The following is a 17147-nucleotide window of genomic DNA, read 5'->3' as shown; positions in this document are numbered from 1 at the left end:
AGCATAAGCACATGATGGAAGAGAGCCCTACTTGTGAGAGCTTACATTCTAATGGGAAGGGGCAGACAGACAGGGGTGATACAGATGGGGTAGACCGAGCATGGGAAAGAGGGTTAGGATGAGATTTGGCTGTGTTTGATAAAGAAGTGGATCTTAAGAGCCCGTTTGAAGTTCTGTAGGGAGGTGGAGAGTCTGAGGGGGCAAGGTAAATAGTTCCAGAGAATGGGAGCAGCACGTGAAAAATCTTGGAGATAGGAGTGGGAGGAAGTAATCAATCAGAAGACAGGAGAGTCTGCGTGCATTAGCAGAGTGAAGAGGACGGGTGGGAGAGTAAAGGGAGATAAGGTCAGATGTAAATGGGAGAGGAGTGGGTGACTGCTTTGTAAGTGAGTGTGAGAAGTTTGAATTGGATTCTGAAAGGGAAGGGAAGCCAGTGAAGGGCTTGTAGGAGAGGGGAGGTGGCTGTATTGCGTTTGTTGAGGAAGATGAGCCGGGCTGTAGCATTGAGGATAGATTGGAGTGAAGAGAGGTAATTGTCAGGGAGGCCAGTAAGGAGGAGATTACAGTAATCCAGTCTGGAAATAACAATTAATGTATTAGATCGCTTATAGCGGTTTCTTTATCTCTTGACCCCACAAGTGATAGCGTATGTGAGTATTCTTAAAAATAACATACCTCACTTACATAGTGAGGAACGGTGTAATACACATCAAGGTTTCTTTGTCTTTAAGGTGCGTCTCAAGATTATTTCTTGTAAGAAATTTATATAAAATTATGTATAACACTCCTTTTGAAAGTGGATAATATTTTTCCTGATGGATTAGAGGTGGCGTACCTCACTTACACAATATAGTGCATTATAACTCCTATATCGGCCTCGTTGTCTTTTTTTCTTTTGACCCCAAAAATGATACAATTTATAGGTGATCCTGGGAACAGCATACCCTACCTACATAGTGAGAAACGGTATAACACACATCAAGGCATCTCCATCACAAGGTACGTCCCAGGCACACCATCACTCACAGTGGACACGGCGCAACTCCACACATCATGGCCTCCCCGCCTCTGGCAAGCCTGTACAGAGATGTAAAAAAAAATAGTGTGGTCCATAAGTGCAACCCAAGACTTGGGGGTCTCCAGGACATTTGGTAGTGTAGGTAGATATGATATAATTTTGGAGGCAGTACAAGGTAGATGCAGGTTGTGTGGACCGCACCCAGGTGTATCACTTCCAGGGTGTGACACCAAAATGCTGGCTCCTACTCAGTGACCAAGAGCCAGGTGCTTCAATGTGAAAGGTTCACAAACTCACTCCTCAGACCCCACAAATTCATGTTTTCCAGGTCACCTGTGGACATAACCTGGTCAACCAATAGGCTGATCAGTCTGCAGCCTAGAGTGCAGAGACCAGGGAAAGTGCAGCAGGAGCGCAAACCCGGCTGAAGCTGCACAGTGATCCCACGGTCCCACCTCTACAACGGCGCCCCGCCGCCCAGTCAGTCCACATTCCTGGTGCTTATCAAGATTTGTTGTGACTTTACTAGCAGTCATGGCATGCTGTGGCATATCAGTTCCCCTGGCTTCCCCATAGTGAAGTTCCCCTTCACTATGCGTGCACGATGTGACACGATGGCGTCACGCTGTGCGTCCCTGGACTGTGCTGTGTGCAGCATGACACACCACTGCTCCATGATGATGATGAAGAGGAGCAATGTGCTGCTGTTCTTAGAAGGACATTCATCAGTGTCAGTTGCAGGCTTGAAGCCAACATTGACTCGAGCAGCAGCCTTGTCAGAAGTTACTTGTACAGAAGTCCCAGGAAGCATAACTTCTGCAAGTAAACTGCTGCAGCAGCAGCCTGCAGAGGAAAGAGAGGGGGGAGGGGTTGTGGGCAAGGCAGGGGGGGATATTTAAGTAAAATAATTCAATTAATGTCTAGGAGGATCAGTATGATATGATTATGAAAAACATATATATTTTAACATATATTGGGGGTAATTCCAAGTTGTTCGCAGCAGGAATTTTGTTAGCAGTTGGGCAAAACCATGTGCACTGCAGGGGAGGCAGATATAACATGTGCAGAAAGAGTTAGATTTTGGGTTGGTTATTTTATTTCTGTGCAGGGTAAATACTGGCTGCTTTATTTTTACACTGCAAATTAGATTGCAGATTGAACACACCACACCCAAATCTAACTCTCTCTGCACATGTTAAATCTGCCTCCCCTGCAGTGCACATGGTTTTGGGCAACTGCTAACCAAATTCCTGCTGCGATCAACTTGGAATTACCCCCCTTGTCAATTACAGATACAGATTAGATGCATATACATGTGTGTGTGTGTGTGTGTGTGTAGTGTGTTTGTGTATATATCCATTCAGATGATCACACTCTCCAATATTATATTAACAGTCATTTATTATCACCATCCAGTGAATACAAATTCATAACCATCGCTTGCAGCTTACATAATCTTGGGTAGTATCAAGTGATAATAAAATGATTGTTTATATCATATAACACTGAAGGGTGCCCTTCAGTTTGGATGGATTGGATATGGGATCCATTCCTGGCACTTGGGATGCCAGTTGTCGAAATACCGACAGCAGCATCCGAGAGATTAAGATCCTGACAGCTACTATTAAGTAAGGTAAACCTGATCCCTTTTACCCCCTTACCAGCCTTTCCCGTAGCCTGACCTTACTTCATATTATTGTCATTAGTCTATGTTTATATAGATTTAAAAAAATACAATTTGTATCAGCAAACAATTATTGCATATGTGATAAATTTTGACACATAATTACAGATTTGTATCTGTATGGGAGCAAAAAAAAAAAAAACTAAGCCAAAAAAGCAGCCACTTCTTTATTAGCCTAGGGCAGCTGGAACCCTTTTTAAAATGTTACAGTTGGTGATACACTGTGCACCTGCCAGATGACATAGAAAACGTGCATGGTGTGGGATAATTAGGAACAAGTTTGCGAACCACTGCTCCAGGCAGTGCCCCCTTTTAGAGCATGACTTTGAGTCAATAGCTGGCCCCAGTGCTGCCATTGTATAATATCATTGTGGGAGAGACAATTTTATGGCACTGAGCAAGAAAAGGGCACAAAAAGAGAAATTAGATAAATGTGTGTCTAGCATACACAATCTACTGTACTAGAAACATTTAATCCTGCAACATTTTTTAGGTTTGTGCGTGATTTTTGCGTATATCTTGTATTGCACTTACAAAATAACACTCTGTTATGTTTGGGATTTTTTAAGTAGGAAAAATTAATATCAGTTAATATAGATAACATCATTTTCCTTATACGTTTGAAATGGATTGATTTTATTTATTACATGTACAAAAATGTATATGAGGATTCAGACCTATTCTCCACCATGTTTTCAAACTGTAGAATAACACTTCCTTCTACACCAAATATCTTCAGTGCCATATCATACTGTATATGAACCTTAATATTCTTAGCGCACTTTCTGTCCCTGGGTACTCCCCACTAGTAGTTAATCTCCATAGATGTCCCCCCCTTCCTTATTAATTTACAGTACATGGATCAGAGGTTGAGTATAATCTTGCCTATGTGGCACTAGGCTCTATTATGAAAGATGAGTGCCACATCTCCATCTCATTACTAACATAGAGGTGCAGCAGATGTCAGAAGCAGCAAGCTTCTACACACCCATTTCAGTGGTTGGTGCAAAGTAAGAGGTCACCAGATTGAAATTCAGAAATTAAATTAGTACCATTATGTCCCTTATGCAGTGTTGTACTCTTTAAAATATTTAGTTGTTAACCTAGGTTTGCCTAGAAGTAGTGCCAGATATGGATTCATAACTGGTTACTATGTTGTATATTAATTCACTCATTGCCATTTGCCCTAGGTGTCAGAAAGCATAGTTTCACTCTTGATACTGTACATCCTCCCACATACCAGATTCTGAAAAAGCTAGAAAGTACAGGAAAAAAGAAGATGAAGATGTGACAAGTACATAATAGAAGCTAGATCAGCAATATTTAACAGTGCATCTGATCCAGGTAGGTGAAGACGAGGATGGAGCAAGTGAATTGAAGGGACCAAGCAGTTTCATCATGTAGTAATGGGCAAATGTATTGATTCATGAGAAGGGAGTGGGAAGGATAGTTAACTATGAAGTTTAGAACTGAGTACTATAAAAACTGCACGATCATTTATGTACTGAATATAAAATGTTTAAATTCAGGATTACCTTGACTTGCATATCTCTAATATCCTATAATATACCTAGTTGCTGAGTTATTGTGCTTATTTACAATTATAATGTACATACTTGATATCTGGGTAGCACATTAGCACAGCTGTTAGCATTGCTATCTCAATGAGTTTGTTTTAAACCAGTGCCCTATCCTTGTGGAGCTCGTATATTTTACCAATGTTTGCATGGATTTTCTACAGGTGCTCTAGCTTCCTCCCATACCCCAGACATTAGTAGGTTAGCAGCTGACTAAAATATACCCAAGTGTGCTTCTTGCCTGTTAGGGGATTTAGGGGCTAATTCAGCATGGATAACATTTGTAAAGCTGCTCCCAGGCAGATTTGCAAATGCGATCCTTAGCAATGCAAATACAGTAAGATGTGTTACACACCTCCTTGCTGCATTTGGTCTCCCAGTGCTGCGACTGTGTCACAGTCCGGGATCAACATCACAACTGAAGGGCTCGATGTTCCCTGCAGGCTGCCTGTGGTGTTCCCTGCAAGCTGGCCATTGGAGGCCGGCTTGCGTAGTCAAGGAAACTGCATCTTGCAACAGCCAGGCAGAGGCATTTGCAATACTGCAATGTGATTGCAGGACCCATTCTGCACATACACAGAGTGGGTCCTGCACATGAGCAGTTTCCTGATAATCAGGAAACTGCACTGAGGATCGCAGGAGCGATCCATACTGAATAACAGCCTAAGACTGTAAGCTCTAATGAATTAAGGATTCTCTCTATAGCGTTGTATAACATTGTGGCACTGTATAAATAAATAAAAATAATATTATAAAAAATGTTTTTACGGGTATTTGGAGAATGTGATACTGGAATAAAATGAATCTTTTATTACCTTCAATCTTTGTAGTATTATAAAATGTATAGACATACTGTAAATGCCTATTGTCACTTTATCCGCCTAGATTGTTTTCTTGCAGTAAACTTTCCCTAGAGATTTTCTATAAATCATTACTTATCAATTACATTTCTATTACAGTAATAGTGCAATAACCAAGGAATAGCCTTTTATGTAACAACACAATGTATTAGATAGCTAGGTTTGACTGTTTGCCAGATGTTTAACAAAGTGAGTATCAATTACCATATGTAGCAATTTAGAAATCATCTATGTACAAATGTTGTGGCTTTAGTCAGAGAACCATTGTAAATACAGGCAGATGGATTTACTAAACCGTAATTTGATACAGGAGAAAAAGAATGATAAAAAATGTTTATATATGTGGATAGCAATATCCAGCACTTCTAACAATAATAAAGTGCAATATATAAGTCTATAACGCTTGCTGAAGAATGGGTGGATTAAGCAAAAGCGTAAAAAGGGTTTTCTTAACTCATATGTTGTGAAAAAGTGGATAGGTACAACTGCACTGTTAAAGAAAAATGCAAACCAAAATAAACAAAAAAACAAACAAAAAAAATCAGAACTCTATGTACAAAGAGTCACATTACGCCATTGGAATTAATGTGCAGTGCTTAGTTATTATACGTAACTAATATATATGATTCATTTGTGCATGTCACAAAGGGGTCTATTTATTAAGCCTTGGGTGGAGATAAAGGGGGTAATTCAGAATTGATTGCAGCAGCAAATTTGTTAGTAGTTGGGCAAAACCATGTGCACTGCAGGGGGTGCAGATATAACGTGCAGAGATAGTTAGATTTGGGTGGGGTGTGTTCAAGCTGAAATTTAAATTGCAGTGTAAAAATAAAGCAGTCAGTATTTACCCTGCATAGAAACAAAATAACCCACCCAAATCTAACTCTCTCTGCAAATGTTATATCTGCCACACTTGCAGTGCACATGGTTTTGCCCAACTGCTAACAAATTTGCTGCTGCGATGAACTCTGAATTACCCCCATAGTCGCTGGAGATAAACTACCAGTTAATCGGCTCCTAATTGCCATGTCACAGGCTGTGTTTGAACAATGACAGTTAGGAGTCGATTGGCTGGTACTTTATCTCCAGCGACTTTATCTCCATCCAAGGCTTAGTAAATAGACCCTGTATATCGTTACTATGCAAGTGCCACTTCACTCTGTCCCATCTTATCTGGACATGCATTCCTACCATCAGAGGCAAATATGGAAGGAAGAATAAAACTGTGCCAATGTTTCATTTCTATCTTACAAGCTGCAGTAACTGGAGTTGCCTGTATTTAAATGCTCAAGGTATTAAATTATCAATGGTGTAACTGTCAACATTTTGAAAATAATTAGCATCTTAGCAGCTCTTGCAACACACCCAGAAGTGGCTGACCAGTGTTTTGTTTTCTGGGAAGTCGCCAGTAGCCCTAATTTTCAGCTTTCCTTTCTGTTCTGTTTTATACAGACTTTAACATTGCAAGATGGGTTTTAGGTACACAATATTTTTTTCCCTCCATTTCAGTCAGTAATTTCAGGTCATTGAATTATGGTTATTTCAGTCAGTTATTTCAGTAATTGATTAATGGTTATTCCAGTCAGTTATTACAGTTCCTTTAAATCCATCAAGTGAAAGGCCCAGAACAGGTTCCCTGTGTCAAAGTTCTATCTGGCATACATGAACGGGAGGTCCGACCAGGACCTCAACCATCTAGTATGTCTTCTTGGACCCAATGTTACCACTTTGTGAAGTTTTCATCCAAATCCATCCACTGGAAAACCCAGTACAGGCTCCCTGGGTCAATGTTCTTCCCAGTGCATTCCGCTATGATGGACAAACAGGATCTCAACATCTCCATTAGGCATCCCAGACCAATTGATACCCAGGTTAACCCATAAATTTTGCATTAAGTGCAGGAATCTATCGATTCTCCAATGTGTTATATCCCTGAGGGTGCATTTAATGCAGGTTTTAGCTTGCAGCTCCTGAGGACTACATTAAGTGAACCATTTTAGACTTAATATGTCAATTAAATTCTTCAGGTTTGACACTTAGATATGGGGTCTACCTTGATTGAATCTACCTCTATGGATGATATTTCAGTTATTAGTTTAAAGACCTATAATAATACAAATAGATAAAATAGATGTATTTCCAAAAGGATAACACATGGCCGAATGCTTCACAATAAAATACTATTATAAACAGCATATTAACAACAAACATATTGCATAATTTCTGTAGTAGAGCATTGTGAATGTGAACAGTTATAAGTAAACTACTGATGCATAACAGACACATAGGTAGTTTTTATTAACAAAATAATATCAATAATCGAGAAATTGCTACATTTTAAATATTTTTGTTGAGGAAATAATAAATGAAAAACATAAGATAAATTCTTTATAAAGACACACCAGAGTCTCAGAGAACTAGTGCATAAAAAAAGATCTTTGAACTCAATGGGGTTTTCTGTATCAAGTGCACCAATTAGCTCTACTGCTAGCGTAATACATACACCCCTATGAGAATTCTAAGAATAAAGGCATGTAATAGAATCAAATGTTTCTGTGTTTTGTACACAGTAGTACTAATGTACTGTAAAGTGTAATACCACTTTCTTAAAATACATTCAGCAGCTATAATAAGTGTACCCGTGATTTGAATTTTCACAATATATTGTCTTACATCATTGGATTTACGAATGATTAAAACACAATATAGTACATAATGTTATATATATATATATATATATATATATATATATATATATAAAAAGGTTTTATTCATTTTGATTGCATAAGTATTCACTTTTGATAAATGATTGAAGCACTTTTAGCTACAATTATAGCTGTGAGTCTATTAGGATTAGTTGTTTTACATATCTGGACATTGGACTTGCATCCATTCTTCTCTACAGGTTGAGTTACATTAGGGTGGAAGAGAGAGAGTGTTTTTTTTCTGATGCCATTCAATGGTCTGATGCTATTCAATGGTACAAAGTAATAAAAGTTGTTTTGTTTTGTTTTTTGGTATATTTTTTCATTCTTATAATCAGTTTCAGAAACATGAAGAAATCGGTGAAATTGTTTAAGAAATAAATATTATAAGCATCTGAAGACATGTGCAGAGTATGGATGGAACTATATATCTTGTAATTTTAGGTGAGTACTGGTACTGTACTGGTTTTAAGAACACTGGAAAGAAATGACGAATAACAGCAGCGTTTGCCTATGGACTATTATTGCCACATTCCAGTACATGGATTTTGTCGACTTAAGCCACTCCAGTAAGGGTTTTGCCATTTACAAGGGTAATCCAGAAAGAAAAAAATGTTTTTATTTTCTCTTTTTAAACACATAGTACCATTGTCTCCAAATGATCACATCCTTTATTTAAGCATACAGGTATCTGTCCATGTGTGTTAGAATCTCCTTGTTGTACTTGGATCCCTCCAGTCTATTAAACCAGTTGTTTGGCCAGATGTAAAGAAGCCCGAGTTCGGCACATCACTTACAAGGCATGGTTTTGTCTTGTATGTGATTGCCCCTTTAAAAAAAGTCAGAGTTTGTCCATCTTCCCGCACGGCCGCCGAACTTGGTCGTCATTACATCTGGGCCATTGACTGCAAGAATAAACTCACGAGCACATCCCATCTGTTTTCCACCTACAGTAGGAACTCTTTGTGCTTAGTAAAAAGGTGAAAGTAATTTGGAACAAGATCAGGACTATAGAGTGGTTGATTGAAAAATCTCCCATCCAAAACTGTGACATGTGATGGCGCACCGGTCGATATTCATCATGCACACTTGTTTGTCCATTATTGAACATTTCACACCGATTTATCACATAACCCTACACCTGCTATAATTGAAGATTTTTAGTAGGTCTCACTTTATGCGCACTCAAGAATAGAGACACAGGGATTTTGTATTATAGGATTAATTTTAACTAAGCATAACATCTCCATCACTTTGGCTTGATGCGGAGTCACATACCAATAGCATTATGCTCCTGCATGTGTAGGGTTGGAATGTTGTTTTTGGGATGATGAGCTATGGTAAACTTGCATCAAATATATTAAGCCCAACCAGGTGTATCTTTTGGTACTTTATATTGGTTTTTCATTAATATTAGGAAATATGTTTTGCGAGCAATAGTATTGCTTTCATAAAGGGCTTATTTAGAGTAGTGATGTGCGCTGGCCAAAATCTCGGGTTTTGGGTTCTTGTTTTAAATCTGTATCTCCTTTGTGTTTTGGATCTGTATTTGTTTTGCCAAAACCTCCCTTGTGAGTTTTGGATCTGTATTTGTTTTGGAACTGTATTTTTTTTAATCATTAAAACAGCTAAAATCACAGAATTTGGGACTATTTTTGTTCCTTCAGTATTAATAACCTCAATAAAATTCATTTCCAGTCAATTTTGACCACCTTACATTTCACAATATTGTTTTCATCCAGTTGAGGCCAAAACGTTGCATAGAGGTACTGTAGCTGGATAATTAAGCTAAGCAACAACAGTGGGTGGCACAAGCATGTGGCACTTAAACTTCCAACATGGCACATTTCAGTGATAGGAACTGTCACATGTGGCTGAAATGATTGGTTTGTTTGGGCCCCCACAAATACCTCCAATAAGTAATGACTCTGAGGTTGTTGATGATGAGGTGTTAATTACATTATAATCTTGTACAATAAATTTCATGTCTTTGTCACAAGTGACATAACATGGAGGAAATGCCTAGATGACTAACGTTCCTACCTCTACCAACTTTGGCCTCACAAATGGAGCAGATGCTATCAAAAACATTGTCAGGATTGGGGTAAAAATCCCACACCCCAGAGGTAGAATTTTTGGTTTTATGCCCAGGCATCGCAATGGCTTTCTTTTTATCATGGTCAACAACTGTAGCCACTGACTTACACAAACAACATCATCAACATCCTCAGTGTCATATAGTAGTAGGACACACATACAGATGTAGCCATGCTCATCTTACTGCAGTGCGGCATGATGCATCATGGCTTGCTGTATGGCATGCAGGCTGTGGCTATTCACAGCCGGAGATCGTATAATTAATTCCTAAGGAATTAATGAAGCAATCGCTGGCTGTGAATAGTTGCAGCCTGGCACTACATGCAGCAAGCCATGTTCCAGCTTGCTGCACTGCAGCAAAGATGAGCATGGCTACATCTGTATCCCCTTTATCCTGTTTCACTTCCACACATGAATCCTCAATTTGTATTATGTCCTCCTCCTCATCATCACCTTTACTTGTACTGCTCCCCACATGTGCAGATGGTTCAGAAAAAGCGGAAGGAGGTGAAAGAGGCTTCTCTATCTTCTCTATGAGGACAGTGTGAGAAATGTCAAACTCACACAGCTGACATGGACACCTCTAAATGTCCCTCAAGAATGTCTTATGGTTCTGAGTCTAAATGCACAGTTTGTCTTACTGTCTCTGCAGCTAAATTCAAAAGAAACAAAGAAATCCCGCACTAGATTGATTTTGATAATAGATGGTGGTCACAGGGGAATAGTCTCTCAGTAACTATAAATATTGCAGATACATAATTACAGACTGGTGCTACCCACTAATCCTAAAGTACATACAAACAAGGTAAAAGAAAGGGGATCAGTTTCTCTGGGTGCACTCTTTTCTCAGGACCAATAAAGATTTTTGATATCAGATCTGTGTCTTTATACTTTTATTATATATATATGTATATATTAACACTTGATTTGTAATACCTACCAATACCCATATGGAATAACTCAACTTTATTAATGTCCCATATGAAGTATTATGACCCTAAATTGGGCGGTAAAAGTGAAATATAAAAATAATAAAGAATAGTAGACGTGAATCAGAAAAATGGACAAATAAAGAAAAAGAGAAAATGTATTTGTCCTGGTGTCAAATAATAAAGAAGATTAAAATCAAAGCCGTGTGCCGCCTGTCATTGATTAATATTCTATATATACATAGTATTCCACTGTTGTATTCCTAAGAAGAAAAAATTAGGATATATATATATATATATATATATATATATATCTATCTGTACATGTATTCTTTATTTTTGTAATAATACTCCTTTATTGGTAATAGGATTCTTCCTATATCTGTATCAACCTTATTGTGTTATTGTAAACAATAATTGCTCTAGATCAGCCTTTTTCAACTGGTGTGCCGCGGCACACTAGTGTGCCGCGACCAGTTGCTGAGTGTGCCGCCGCTCGCCGCCCGCCGCACGGACCCGATCACTGCCGCCAGTAAGAGCTGTCACCCGCCCCGCCGCACGGACCCGCTCACTGCCGCCATTAAGAGCTGTCACTGGCGCTACCCGCCCCCGCTGCACGGACCCGCTCTCACTGTCAGATCTCCGCACGCCGCCGCCCGCCTGCCTCACAGACCTGCAGCATCCTGTTCATATCCATTCCGCAGAGTCAGCCGGACCGTGACCTATGACTCACCATAGGTCACGGTCCGGCTGTCTCTGCGCCCGCCCACTCACACGCTGCTCTGCTTGCTGATCCGTGGTGAGTTCCAGGCACTCCTCACCGCTATATATTATAAGGGGGAACTGGTGTGTGGAATTACTAAGGGGGGGGGGGAGCTGGTAAGGGGGAAGCTGGTGTGTGGAATTACTAAGGGGGGGGGGAGCTTGTAAGGGGGAAGCTGGTGTGTGGAATTACTAAGGGAGGGGAGCTGGTAAGGGGGAAGCTGGTGTGTGGAATTACTAAAGGGGGGGGGAGCTGGTAAGGGGGAAGCTGGTGTGTGGAATTACTAAGGGGGGGGAGCTGGTAAGGGGGAAGCTGGTGTGTGGAATTACTAAGGGGGGGGAGCTGGTAAGGGGGAAGCTGGTGTGTGGAATTACTAAGGGGGGGGGGCTGGTAAGGGGGAAGCTGGTGTGTGGAATTACTAAAGGGGGGGGGCTGGTAAGGGGGAAGCTGGTGTGTGGAATTACTAAGGGGGGGGGAGCTGGTAAGGGGGAAGCTGGTGTGTGGAATTACTAAGGGGGGGGGAGCTGGTAAGGGGGAAGCTGGTGTGTGGAATTACTAAAGGGGGGAGGGCTGGTAAGGGGGAAGCTGGTGTGTGGAATTACTAAGGGGGGGAGCTGGTAAGGGGGAAGCTGGTGTGTGGAATTACTAAAGGGGGGGCGAGCTGGTAAGGGGGAAGCTGGTGTGTGGAATTACTAAGGGGGGGGAGCTGGTAAGGGGGAAGCTGGTGTGTGGAATTACTAAGGGGGGGGAGCTGGTAAGGGGGAAGCTGGTGTGTGGAATTACTAAGGGGGGGGGAGCTGGTAAAGGGGAGCTGGTGTGTGGAATTACTAAGGGGGGAGCTGGTAAAGGGGAGCTGGTGTGTGGAATTACTAAGGGGGGGGAGCTGGTAAAGGGGAGCTGGTGTGTGGAATTACTAAGGGGGGAGCTGGTAAAGGGGAGCTGGTGTGTGGAATTACTAAGGGGGGAGCTGGTAAAGGGGAGCTGGTGTGTGGAATTACTAAGGGGGGGGAGCTGGTAAGGGGGAAGCTGGTGTGTGGAATTACTATTTGGGGTATGTGTGTGGAATTACTAAGTGGGGGAGCTGATGTGTGGAAATATGAGGGCATGTATGGGGCATTACTTGGGGTGGCGGCGGTGTGTGGCATTACTGGGGGGCAGGTGTGTTGCATTAAAACAACCGATGGTGTGCCTTGGCAATTTTGAAATCTTGTTTAGTGTGCCACGAGTTTAAAAAGGTTGAAAATCACTGCTCTAGATTGTCTATGAGCCTTTTGTTGTTAGATAGGGACAAGCTTTCCCAACATAGATATTAATTCTGTGCTTTCATCCTGCTAGACATAATGGTTACTTTTAAATGTTGCACCTGGTGCCAGAGTGTTATCTCGATACAAATGTTACTAAATCTAAGCAAGATCTCTTGCTATGTTGTAACCATACTGTGTTATAGAGACCTGCAGTATCTCTTTCCAAATGGAGTATAATTATAAGTGATTTCTTATTGTAGGCAGGAGACACATTTGGGATATTACTTACATCAAAATATTCATACATATATGCACAGTATATGCATGTGAGATTTATTAATTATATTATATAGCCTTTTGAGCTAATAGCATTACACATTATTCATATAAACACCATTTAAAGAGGGATCAATTCATAATCTCCGACTTCAGTTATTGTGTGTTCGTGTGCAATATAGCCCCAATGGAAGGTGATCCATCTGTATTTAGCTAATGTTCTGTATTGACAGTAATCGTACTTGCTATTTTTGTAATGTAATACACAAATATCTAATTTCCTATAGCTATATATACAGTGGATAAATTCCTATTCTCTTATCATCTTATCTTATCTTTTATCAGACGCCACAGGCATATATGGAGAATCAAGGCTATCTATGTTATAGACTGTCACATGACATCACACTGTACTATGCTGGCTGATGTCCCTATATACCTAAGTGTGTAGATAAGTATCTGCTTCTTGGTACTAACGTTATTATCACGCAGTGTCCTGTGGCTGTATAGACAGTGGGTAAATTACTGTTTTCTTTGATCGAATACCGCAGGCATATATAAAGAGCCGAGGCTATCTGTGTTAGATGTTATCACATGTCACCACACTATACTGCACTCGCTGCTTTTCTAAATAATTAAGGGTATCTTGCACAAACACAACAATAAGGTGGGTAGGTAATACATTGGAATATAGCGCTAACTAATAACATTCATAATTCCTAGCGGCGCACGGCTAGTCCCTATGCGCATTTCACTCTATGTTAGAGCTTCGTCAGGGCTCTAGTGACCGGCGCCCGCCTCATGATGGAATTATATAGGGAGAGGGAGCCAGTAAGAATCTCCTACATTGTTCATAGCCAATCCGTTGTGCGTTCTGGGGATTTTCAAATCCCCCGTCCGTTGCCGCATACCTCAGCGGCTCCGTCCTGCGGCGATGTCAATTAACTTCTCAGCGTGTGCACACAGGTGCTCTTAATAATTCTGTAATTCACACGGTTTCTATGTGCATGTAGGGGGCCCTGTGTTCTGGGTATATAATAATCATGTCCATATAATAATATATATGTTGCAAACTTCACCACAATAATACTTTTGAATGAGGCAACATGTAGTGTATTTGACATGTATACTCAAGAGGGGAATAGTTAATAATATAATGATATGTGTACCCATGAAATAAAGTTGAACATTATAGATGAATTCAGGGTCCTTGGTTCACATTATATCAATTACAGGGCTGTATATCCATATACACAAAGAGCTTATATAATTTCTTGTTATACTAGAACATATATACAGTTGTATCATTGCTGCAGACAGATGTCCCTACAATTCAGAGTATTCTAATTAATTACCTGTTTATTTTGAATGTGTCCATTTAATCTTCTATATAAATTATGAATATATTAATAAAAAATGAGTTCAAAGTATTCGAACAAGGAAATATTAGTTCCATCCTCTTTATCTATTTTGTGTATCCCTCCAAAACTGTCATTGTGATCATACTGCAATAAATGTATTAAAAAATTTTCATGTCAAATATATTGCTATAATTTACATATAATATTACCAATAATAAAGTGTGAATATGTGATGTGTAAAACCGTGAAAATTATTAGGATCCCATTACCAAAAAAGAGGGAAAAATAAAAAAAACATATATACATAAAAAATCAATGTGAAAGTGTCAAATGAAGAAAAAACATCATTATATACCTTTAAAGTGAATAAATAAATTGTTTGTTTGTGAATAATTACAAATAAAATAGTGCTGTGTATATTGGTACATTATAAAAGTGTATTTTTGTTCAACACTTTATACTAATTAAGAAATATATAATGTGTAAATCCAAAAATGATTCCAATCCATATTAATCTCAAGAATTATTGGGATATTGGGGATATATACCAATATTATCAGGTAATATCTACAACAAATTGTCCATGTATTAGTAATATGGAAACCAGCCCTGTTCTATTTATGAGGTCCCAGGCTTGTGAGAATCGCCTAAAGAGATATTACTAAAATCATGTGTATATATTTAACTGTACATATTCTTATCCACATACTCCTGAGTACATATTCTAGAGACATTTTTCATGAATGAGTACGCATCTAATTCTGTCTCGTATTTGCATCCCCTATTGTATGCTAAGCAGTTAAATTTGAACTTTTTATAGAAAAGATGAGTATTGTATTTCCTCATTTAATCCATGTGGTGTTAGACTGTCCATGAGGAAAATATGTCTGGATTCCCTTATCAGAAGCTCCTTTGTAATATTGCCTCCTCTTAAACCCAGCTCAACCTTTTCAAGGCCAAAAATTTTCATTTGTTTGGGATCACTTCCATGTTTCCTCATAAAATGTCGCGCTACACTGGTGAGTTGCTTCATATTGGAGTGATCTCTTCTAGCACGATTGATATTACCCACATGCTCCAATATGCGTTGTTTGAACTGTCTCTTGGTCATTCCTATATACCTGAGTCCACAGGGGCAAGTCAAACAGTAAATGGGTTGAACAATTAATATAACCCGGAATTTTAACCCTGGTATTATATTTGTTCTTATACTCTTTAGTTGTTTGTATATATGCACACGCTTTACATTTACCACATGTATAGCATCCTTGAACCGTCGGTTCTCGTTTCTTGTTTCTCACAAAATGACTACGAACAAGTTTGTTCCGTAAATTGGGTGATTTCCTCAAACTGGTAAGTATCCTATCTCCCATTTCCTTCCGTAGGTCCTCATCAGTCATAAGTACATGATGGTGTTTTTGTAAGGCTTTATTTACGTCCCTCCATTCCTTACAATACGTGCTAATAAATCTTGTTTCAATATCTTTTTTCTCTTTCTTTTTTGGGGTGAGTAGATTACTTCTGGGGACAGTTTTGGTATGATTATATGCTTTCTGTAATTCCTTCTTGCTGTATCCCCTCTTTCTCAACCGGGTTTGTAGTTCATCAGCCCTCTGCTTATACGTTGTCTCATCTGAGCAGTTCCGTCTCATTCTAATATATTCCCCTTTGGGAATCCCCCTAAGGGTAGCTGGAAGATGTGAACTGCTATGGTGCAGTATGCTGTTTGTGGCTGTTTATTTGCGGAAAACATCCGTTTTAAGTTTATCTTCTGTTCTTGTTATGATCAAATCTAGGAAGGTTATGCTCTCTTTGCTGATGTCATAAGTCAATCTGAGATTCAAATCATTCTTATTAAGAACTGATATAAATTTCTCAAGATCCTCTTTCTCCCCTTCCCAGATGATCAGAATATCGTCGATAAATCTGTACCAGCTGACAATATGTTCAGTATACTCCGCATTGTTCTCATTAAAAACCCACTCCTTCTACCACCAACCCAGATAGATGTTAGCATAAGTTGGGGCACAAGTACTTCCCATCGCGGTCCCCCGCAATTGTAGGAAGTACTTGTCGTCGAAGAGAAAAAAGTTTTTGGTCAAAACAAATCTCAGTAACTGTAATAAAAAATCATCAAAATCCTGGTATATGCCCATATTGAGGAAGTATTCCACAGCTCTTATACCAACCTCATGGCTGATACTTGTGTAGAGTGCTTCCACGTCACACGTACATAGCCAGGTGTTCGGCTGTAGTGTGACATGTTCTAATGTGTTCAGCACATCCATGGAGTCTCGTACATATGAAGGTAATTCCAGGACAAAACGTCTTAAATTTTGATCTATAAAGATACTCGCCCTTTCAGTCAGACTACCAATGCCTGAAATTATTGGCCTCCCAGGGGGATGTTCCCTGTTCTTGTGCACCTTTGGGAGCATATAGTACGTTGGTGTCCTGGAGTCATTGACTTCCAGGAATTCCGCTTCCATCTTGGTGATGACCCCATCCTGTAACGCATTATTAATCAGAGTTGTGTACTCTTTCAAAAGGTTAGCAGTAGGGTTAAAGATTAGTCTTTTGTAGGTGGTGGTATCTGACAGTTGCTTGTATGCTTCTTTCAAATAGAGTTCCTT

At 39.7% G+C, this 17147-nt stretch overlaps 1 protein-coding gene across 2 annotated transcripts in view; it reads right to left on the bottom strand.

Annotated features, from left to right (window-relative positions):
- NLGN4X (neuroligin 4 X-linked) overlaps positions 1-17147 on the bottom strand; it is a 561080-nt gene that overhangs the window by 510064 nt on the left and 33869 nt on the right. The window lies entirely within an intron of this gene.

The sequence above is a fragment of the Pseudophryne corroboree genome, chromosome 2 (genome assembly GCF_028390025.1).
Source record: "Pseudophryne corroboree isolate aPseCor3 chromosome 2, aPseCor3.hap2, whole genome shotgun sequence".
In the NCBI taxonomy this organism is placed as follows: Eukaryota; Metazoa; Chordata; class Amphibia; order Anura; family Myobatrachidae; genus Pseudophryne; species Pseudophryne corroboree.
This window is presented reverse-complemented; position numbering and strand designations above follow the sequence as displayed.